The sequence below is a fragment of the Calidris pugnax genome, unplaced genomic scaffold (assembly GCF_001431845.1).
Source record: "Calidris pugnax isolate Ruff unplaced genomic scaffold, ASM143184v1 scaffold28, whole genome shotgun sequence".
Classification (NCBI taxonomy): domain Eukaryota; kingdom Metazoa; phylum Chordata; class Aves; order Charadriiformes; family Scolopacidae; genus Calidris; species Calidris pugnax.
Window position 1 is genome coordinate 1,074,102 of NW_015090842.1, and position 7,200 is coordinate 1,081,301.

Sequence of the window (7,200 nt, forward strand, 5' to 3'; positions counted from 1 at the left end):
AGCACTGTACAAGCAACAAACTCTGTACAGCTGTTTAAGAACAAATTAAACTTACTATCTTATACCTTTAAAGCCAGAGGAGCTACTCAGCCAGAACTCTGGTACCTGTAAGGCACAGCAATTCACACCCCCAGTATTCAGTCCAACAACAGGTCTCATTGAAGCATCAAAGACACCAGTAAAGGCTTTGGAGGAGTAAGTCTCTGACATCTGACCAGCAACAACTCGAATAGTGTTAGGGATTCGGTGATAAAATCACCCCTTCTGATGCTTGAAGGACAGCATCTATGGTCTGAACCAGACCTCTCCAGCCCCCATGGCCACTGAGATACAGAAAGAGAAGGCAGGGTGAGAGAAGAGCTAGAACGTTTTAACACACGTTCAGTGGAAACATAATTAACAGGCAAATCACGGTCTGTTATTCATTTGTCTGACTGTATCAGACAATCCTAATCAAACCTCCTAAAACCCAACTGTTCCAGAAACTAAAATGGAAAAAAGAAAAAAAAAAACAACCAACAACCTCTTTTCCTGCTGTGTCTTCAAAGGAACAAAATGCATTTTTCTCAAAAAACATTTCCCTAAATCTTGTGTGTCAACTGCAGATTTACTCTATCATACCAATCCATCACCACAAAAATGTAACATTCCTATATAAAAACAAAAAATGTATCATTAGTGGTTTTCAACAGATTTCATGTCCAGCAACATCTGCAGAGCAATAGATTTCACTAAAACAGACCAGGATCTTTTCTAACCACAAAACCAAGGAACAGATTAATTTCAAAATAGCACAGGTCAGATGTCCCGCTTTTCCAGCCGGATAAAGCACCAAGTGCACTTGACCAAAGTCTCCCAAACTAGAGCATATGCTGTCTGCCAACCAAGTGACTATTTCAGACTTACGACCAAATATTTTATGAAAGACAATGTTTAAATTAGGGTTGGTAACTTGGACCTGTAGAATACCTTTGCTAAGATGAACGTGTGAACAAGCCCATGTTAAATTCATGGCCAAATTTTATACGCAGTTTGCTACTTACCAAAGTTATTTTGTAATAACTTGTCTAAAACTTTAGGATACTCATTCCTCTTTGGATCCGAAATGAGGTCAAAGTGCTGATTTTGACATCACAATCTGTTGCTCTGGAAATTATGGCAATGTTTAGACAAAGAAGTTTATTATGAGATCTAATAGGATTGCTTGAGAAAAAAATCTTTTCATTCACTTCCCGAAAGCAACACAAGACAAAAAGACTGGAAACTCTTTGAGTAAGGACTCTTCTAACATTTTAATACAGACCCAAGCATATTCCCAGTAACAGTATACATGGGGTTTTTTCCATTTTTTCTTTAATAATTAGCATTTCCTTCCAGCAGCCCATACAATTTTAATCGGCATAGAATTACATTTACCCAGAGTGATCTTTCCCCTGTGATACTCAGTCTTTTACTCCATCTGTGAGGATGCAGACACAAAGAAAACTCTTTCAACAAGAAGAAGAGTGTTTCTGTGTCTGTCCTTTCCAGTCACTACAGCCTGCACTGGTTTTCAGCATTTCTGTTATATGCTGGGCCACATAAAGAACATCTAGCTTCTTCAGGATGAGATTGCCAGCTTCAAGTATTTTTAAGGAACTTTTTAAAATATTACCTTGTACTTAGACTCTTAGGAAGTGACACTTAAAACATCTCCAGATTTTTCTGGAATGTGAGCTGTAGACATTCAGGTGCTTTATCTTTCTCCAGGGAAGCTCTTGTGCTTGAACTCAAACTGTTCTTCTGAGGCACAATCAGCCAAGTTCTGTAATCTGTACAGAAGAGCAGGAAGTTCAACTTTCACAAACAAAGAAATAATACCTAGGAACATTGCTCTGAGTATCCTCGTATCAGACAGACCATGTAGACATGCTTCAAAGGATCTAATTTCACCCCAGTAAATCCAGAGGAATTCCCAATACCATCCAGAAACTCACAAACATACCAAGTTATTACAGTGAGGTAACCTACTTGGGAAACTAAAAACACCCAGCTACTGACAAGATTAAAGATATATTTCATTGCTAGATAACTCTCACACAAATGGATGTCACTAGGGATGCCCGTGGAGAAGCAAGTGGAGAAAAGGTCCATCACAGTCCTCTCCTCCTACTCTTCTCCTGCCCTCTACTCTACAATGCATTCTATATACTGCTTTAAAGCTCCCAAAATAGAATAAAGCATTAAAGAATCAAAGTTAAACATTATTATTTCTATTAAGGTAAAAAAAAAAAACTAACAACTTTCCATTGTGTTCAGAAACTGTTTAAGGTGAAGAATTGTGTTCAATTCCCAGATTGTAGAGTATGCTGCCCAGAGCCTGTGAGGCATTTTCTGTAATTGGGCAGTACCATTTAAATGTCACCTTTGAGTGCACAACTAAACAAGAATCACATCTAAAAACACTGTTATTAAACAACCAGTTGACATTTCCCCTTTTAACTTTGTAACCAACACACATGTAGCGTCAGGAAAGAACAAAACCAAAATACCCAAGCCTGAGAAGGGGTGGCTGAGAAGGTGGCAGGGGGATCTCCCTCTCGAAATTTTCCAAATAATCAATCTTTTGCAATGCTCTCATACAGAAATGCTTACCAGAAAACACTAGCATCTGACAAGTACCCCACCTAAACCCAACTAGATAAAACACAGGCACATTGACCAAAAACCCCTAACTACTTGAAAAGCAGAAAACTGTTAGAAAAGCAAGAAACAAAGGATCACAAAGGAAGGATACAGCTATGTTGCAAAACAATGAAAATCTAGCTTGCCTAAAACAGAAAATATGCACCAGTCATTTCAAGAAGAAAATTTTACTAAAAAAAAAGGCAGGAATTGGTCGCAATTTAGGGAGGTATCGTAAAGATGTTTCCTAAGGAATTATTTTCTCTGATGTGACCCTGACAGTAAGAACACACAGGGCAAAAATTTCTTTTAAAACATACAGACAGCTACTTTATAGCAAAAACTTTCTTAAGGTTTTGCTTTGCTTTTTACCTAATACAGCAAAAAAATTCTACCTACTAGTGGTAGTGTTGCCACGCTCTCCTACGAGGGCTTTCCTTAGGAGGGAGAGTATTTATTTCCTTCATGAAAATAATTCTTCAAAGCAAAGCCCTAGAATATCCCACTTCAAACTAGAATTGTTTTAATAAAAAGTTGTCACAGGTGCTCACCCTGATAAGCTGCCGTACGTTATCGTCAGACTGAAGCCCACGTACCAGGGATGGTATGCAGTCCCACAGCTGGAAAAATGCCTGCCTTGCTCTGAAGGCTCTGGAAAATGCCTGAAAGCCTGACGGAGCCTCGGTGACTCCCCCCTCGGATACACCCCCACCTACCTTCACCCACAAACAGCTCAGGATTCCCCAGCCACACCTGGAGAACTTCCCATTCCCCTGCTCAGCACTTTTCTTTCATTCCTCAAAGCTCAACCAGCACTTCTAGACCCTCTGTTCTGCCATTTCCCACCCCACTCTCTCTTGTACTCCAAGAGAAAGCCCCACTCCTGCTCCAGCCCAGGTCCCCGGACAGTCAGTTTGCCTCATGCAAAGTTTATGACCTTAATAGAACCATACAGATCAATCCCCCCAAAATTTCTTATCAACATGCTCATCTTCATTAACTACAGCAAAGTTAAGACAAGATTGATGTTTCAAGACTACAGTTCTCATAATAATTTGTCTTGTCACATTAGAGCACTTCAAAGTGAAACACACCTCATTAACACCAACGTCATCTTTTTGAAGTTTCATAGAAAGAAAATAATCTTTTTTTTTTCTTTTTTTTAATTACCGTTTTGGCAAAATTCAAGGACTGGACCAAAATGGTTTATTCACAGAACACTAGAACTGGGATCATATCAGACCAAATTGGCAACTAATCTGCAAAGCAATATTTGTGAAACTCCTCCCCCCCAAAACACACACCTTACTAGTTTCTCTGGGGGCAGCAGGGATGAACTCCGCTGCCATAAACCCCTCCTGCCATAAAATTATCTTGAGGTACACAAACAGCAGAAGAAATGCACACAAAGCCAGAGGCACAGCAAAACACAACGGCTACTAGCTTCTTCTCAGTGAGTTTGGAACCCGTCTTTAACAAATTCTACTTAACTTTCAAAATATTTTTTCATCCTACCAGGCAGAACCTCAGATTTTACAGATATCAAGAAGCAGCACTTCTATGGTTTAGATCTGCAGCCCCCATATAAGCCTCCAGCATTGCTTTCAGCCACAACACACACAAAATCTAAGCAGAACTGGGAATACGATATTGCCTGGAGAGCACAAGATTGCCCACGGCATGTTACTAATAAATTGTTGTTACCCAAAGGCCAATGAAGGTTAAGAAACACTAATCCAGACATATCACCGAGCTCGAGGAGGACCGGTGCGATTATACCGTAGATTCTGTCAAGCCCAGCAGAGCCAGTTGCCCTCTGAGCCAGCCCCAGCACAATGTTTTGTGATGAGGTTACCCATGCTGCTGGAAATGTCATCTTTCATGTGTGATATAAAACCCCTTCTATAGCTACTAACAATACCCCGGCATTGTTTGCAACATGTAGGGTGTTGCTCTGGCTAACGTCCAATTCCAGTAATAATATTCTATCTACCTACAGTAACCACAAGAAGATATTCTTCATTTTCAGCCCCAAGTGGTTTTGCAGCGCAGCAGCAAGCTCTTAAAGAATTGCCACACTTCACTGCAAGTTCTGCATTTCACCATGCATTTATCTGCCTGCACAGATCAGGCATTTCTCTAAAACTGTAGAAACACCTTGAGATTACTGCGAATAAAGGAGCTCTTTTCATACGGCACAATTAGTCATATCAGCAGTGATACCTATTTTGAGCAGCACCCATTAATCACTATCATTAGCAGGATTTCTGGTGTACCAGCAGTCATTGTACCAAGAACAAGTCTCTTCCTATTACAGTACTACTATATAAACAAAAGCAGCAGCACAATTTCTCTTGACACAATCCTGTTTTGAGTAACGAGAGGCAAGCGGCAGGACTTAAAACTCGTCAATTCAGAATATGAAGGGAAGCTTTCTTATACCTTATTGGACAGCAAAAATACAGTTGTTTTGCTGCAAAGGAAAACTGGCCGCCATTAGTACGTTTGGGAAGAAGAGGTGTTGAGAAGTGGAAAATAGTGGGAAGAAGGGGGGATAAAAAGCTCTCAGGTTGGAGACAGACAGAAAAAAACCCACAGCAAAATAAGATGCAAGTGGAAAAAGATTCAACTAATCAAGTACAAGTTGATACCCAAGAAGTGGAAGAAAGCTAGACTTCTCTTTGAAACACTCGTAGCACGTATTTCATATTACTTTGTATGAAAGATTATTTACCTGTTAATCGATCTTTAGAGTTTCAGAAGAGACTTTGACTAGAAAAATATTCCCAGTACGCAATATTTCTAGTTTCCTAACTACAATAACTCTTGATTCAAAATGAAAGACACCAACAGAAGGATTTACACCTTATGCTGACCTCGGAAGCAGCAGCACAAGGCACATAGGAAGCAGTGGCTCCGTGCTGCTTCCAGCCTGGTTCCTCGCACCCCAAAGGTTCCACGAAGCACCACAGTGCTTGGCCTGAAACACACCTTCTTCACAACCACAGATTAAATACTTAAAGTCCTTCCTTCTAGAAGGGAAAGTACAGGACAGAAAATAAAGGAAGGAAATAAAACCTCATGGAAGTCCTGAACTTAGAAAAATAGCAATTCTTTACAGAAGAAGAGTCCATCTTATTTTCTGTAGAGATGTTGCCTAGTAGAATGAACACCACCTAGTAGATGACTCCAGCCAAGTGCAAAATCGCATCGATACCCACGATACACAAATAGCACCTGTGCACATACCGAGATCAGCCGACACTCCTGATCCCGTGAGCTGCATACCAAAACCTTCATGTGGCTGGGAGCTACGCGGCAGACACCACATACCTCAGAGAGGTGAGGGACGGGGAGCATACCGCTGGAGCTACAGCCGCCCGTCGCCCACAGACAACAAGAGTTCCTCAAGAGCACCACCACCCCTCTGCAAGAGGGCACGGGGCTGAGGAAATAGGCACATCGAGCAACAGCGGCCTGTAAATCCACAGCGACCTTCTCCCCAGCCTCTGGATTTGAGGTTATCCAACAGCCACGCTGGCGGTTACAAGACGCAGAGCCGTTTTGGGAACCAAACCTCAACCTTCTGCCGGTGCCTCCAGAGCCACAGCCTGACCGACTTTGGAAAAAACCAAGCCGTTTATGGAAGCTACACACCACTGATGTGCGCCGCGCTGCAAGGCACTGTTCCTCTATAAAAACAAGAAATAATGGCAGCTTTCTACTAGGTAACTAGGTTTATCATCTCACACAAAGGAAACAAACCCGGTCTTTTGACTTCTTCCAAATCTCTAAGCTACGTCCACCTGACGAATACATACCTGCACCATTTCATAGAATCATAGAATGGTTAGAGTTGGAAAGGACCTTAAAGATCATCCAGTTCCAACCCCTCTGCCACGGGCAGGGACACCTCCCACCAGTCCAGGTTGCTCCAAGCCCCCTCCAACCTGGCCTTGAACCCCTCCAGGGATGGGGCAGCCACAGCTTCTCTGGGCAACCTGGGCCAGGATCTCACCACCCTCACAGCAAAGATTCAAGTAAAAATTTCCCCTCCGTTCACCCAAAAAAACCCCTCCAGCAAAGAGAAGCGAAGGTGTCCTCCTAAAAGTTTCAAGCTACGGCCTCAAACGAGAGTTACCCTCCGCTGCGGGCACCGCCGCAACAAACACCCCGGCCGGAGACACCACCACAACAAGCACTTTTTTATTCCAGTCAGCATCAGGTGAATAAAAAAACCCGTCGAGATGGATGGAGACACCCCTGCCCGCAGGCCTTGGGGCCCGGAACGGCGAAGGAAACACAGGGTGAGCCGGTGTTCCCCGGGGAGACCGGTATGAAACACCCCCCCTCCTCAAAGGCCGCCTCAGCGCCCGGCCGGGCCCGGGGCAGCGACGCGCCGCCCTGAGGCGAGGCCCCGGAGGGGGCCTCGCCTCAGGGCGGCGCGTCGCTGCCCCGGGCCCGGCCGGGACGGTGTTCCCCGGGGAGACCGGTATGAACCCCCCCCCAAAGGCCGCCTCAGCGCCCGGCCGGGCC

The 7,200-nt window shown here is 43.4% G+C and overlaps 1 protein-coding gene across 5 annotated transcripts in view; it reads right to left on the reverse strand.

Annotated features, from left to right (window-relative positions):
• The window catches only part of KIAA0355 (KIAA0355 ortholog), a 46,765-nt gene extending 41,347 nt beyond the window's left edge, over positions 1–5,418 (reverse strand). The window contains exons 1-3 of one of the 5 annotated variants that reach the window (XM_014942384.1): positions 3,216–3,346; positions 1,655–1,811; positions 1,044–1,146 (exon numbers count right to left, since the gene is read on the reverse strand). The gene's annotated coding sequence lies outside the window, so the exon portion shown is untranslated. Of the gene's footprint in view, positions 1–105; positions 298–1,043; positions 1,147–1,654; positions 2,003–3,215; positions 3,347–5,398 lie in introns of those variants that run through there. The other 4 variants (XM_014942383.1, XM_014942381.1, XM_014942382.1 and 1 more) reach the window with 4 other exon arrangements.
• Positions 5,419–7,200: the final 1,782 nt, after the last annotated feature.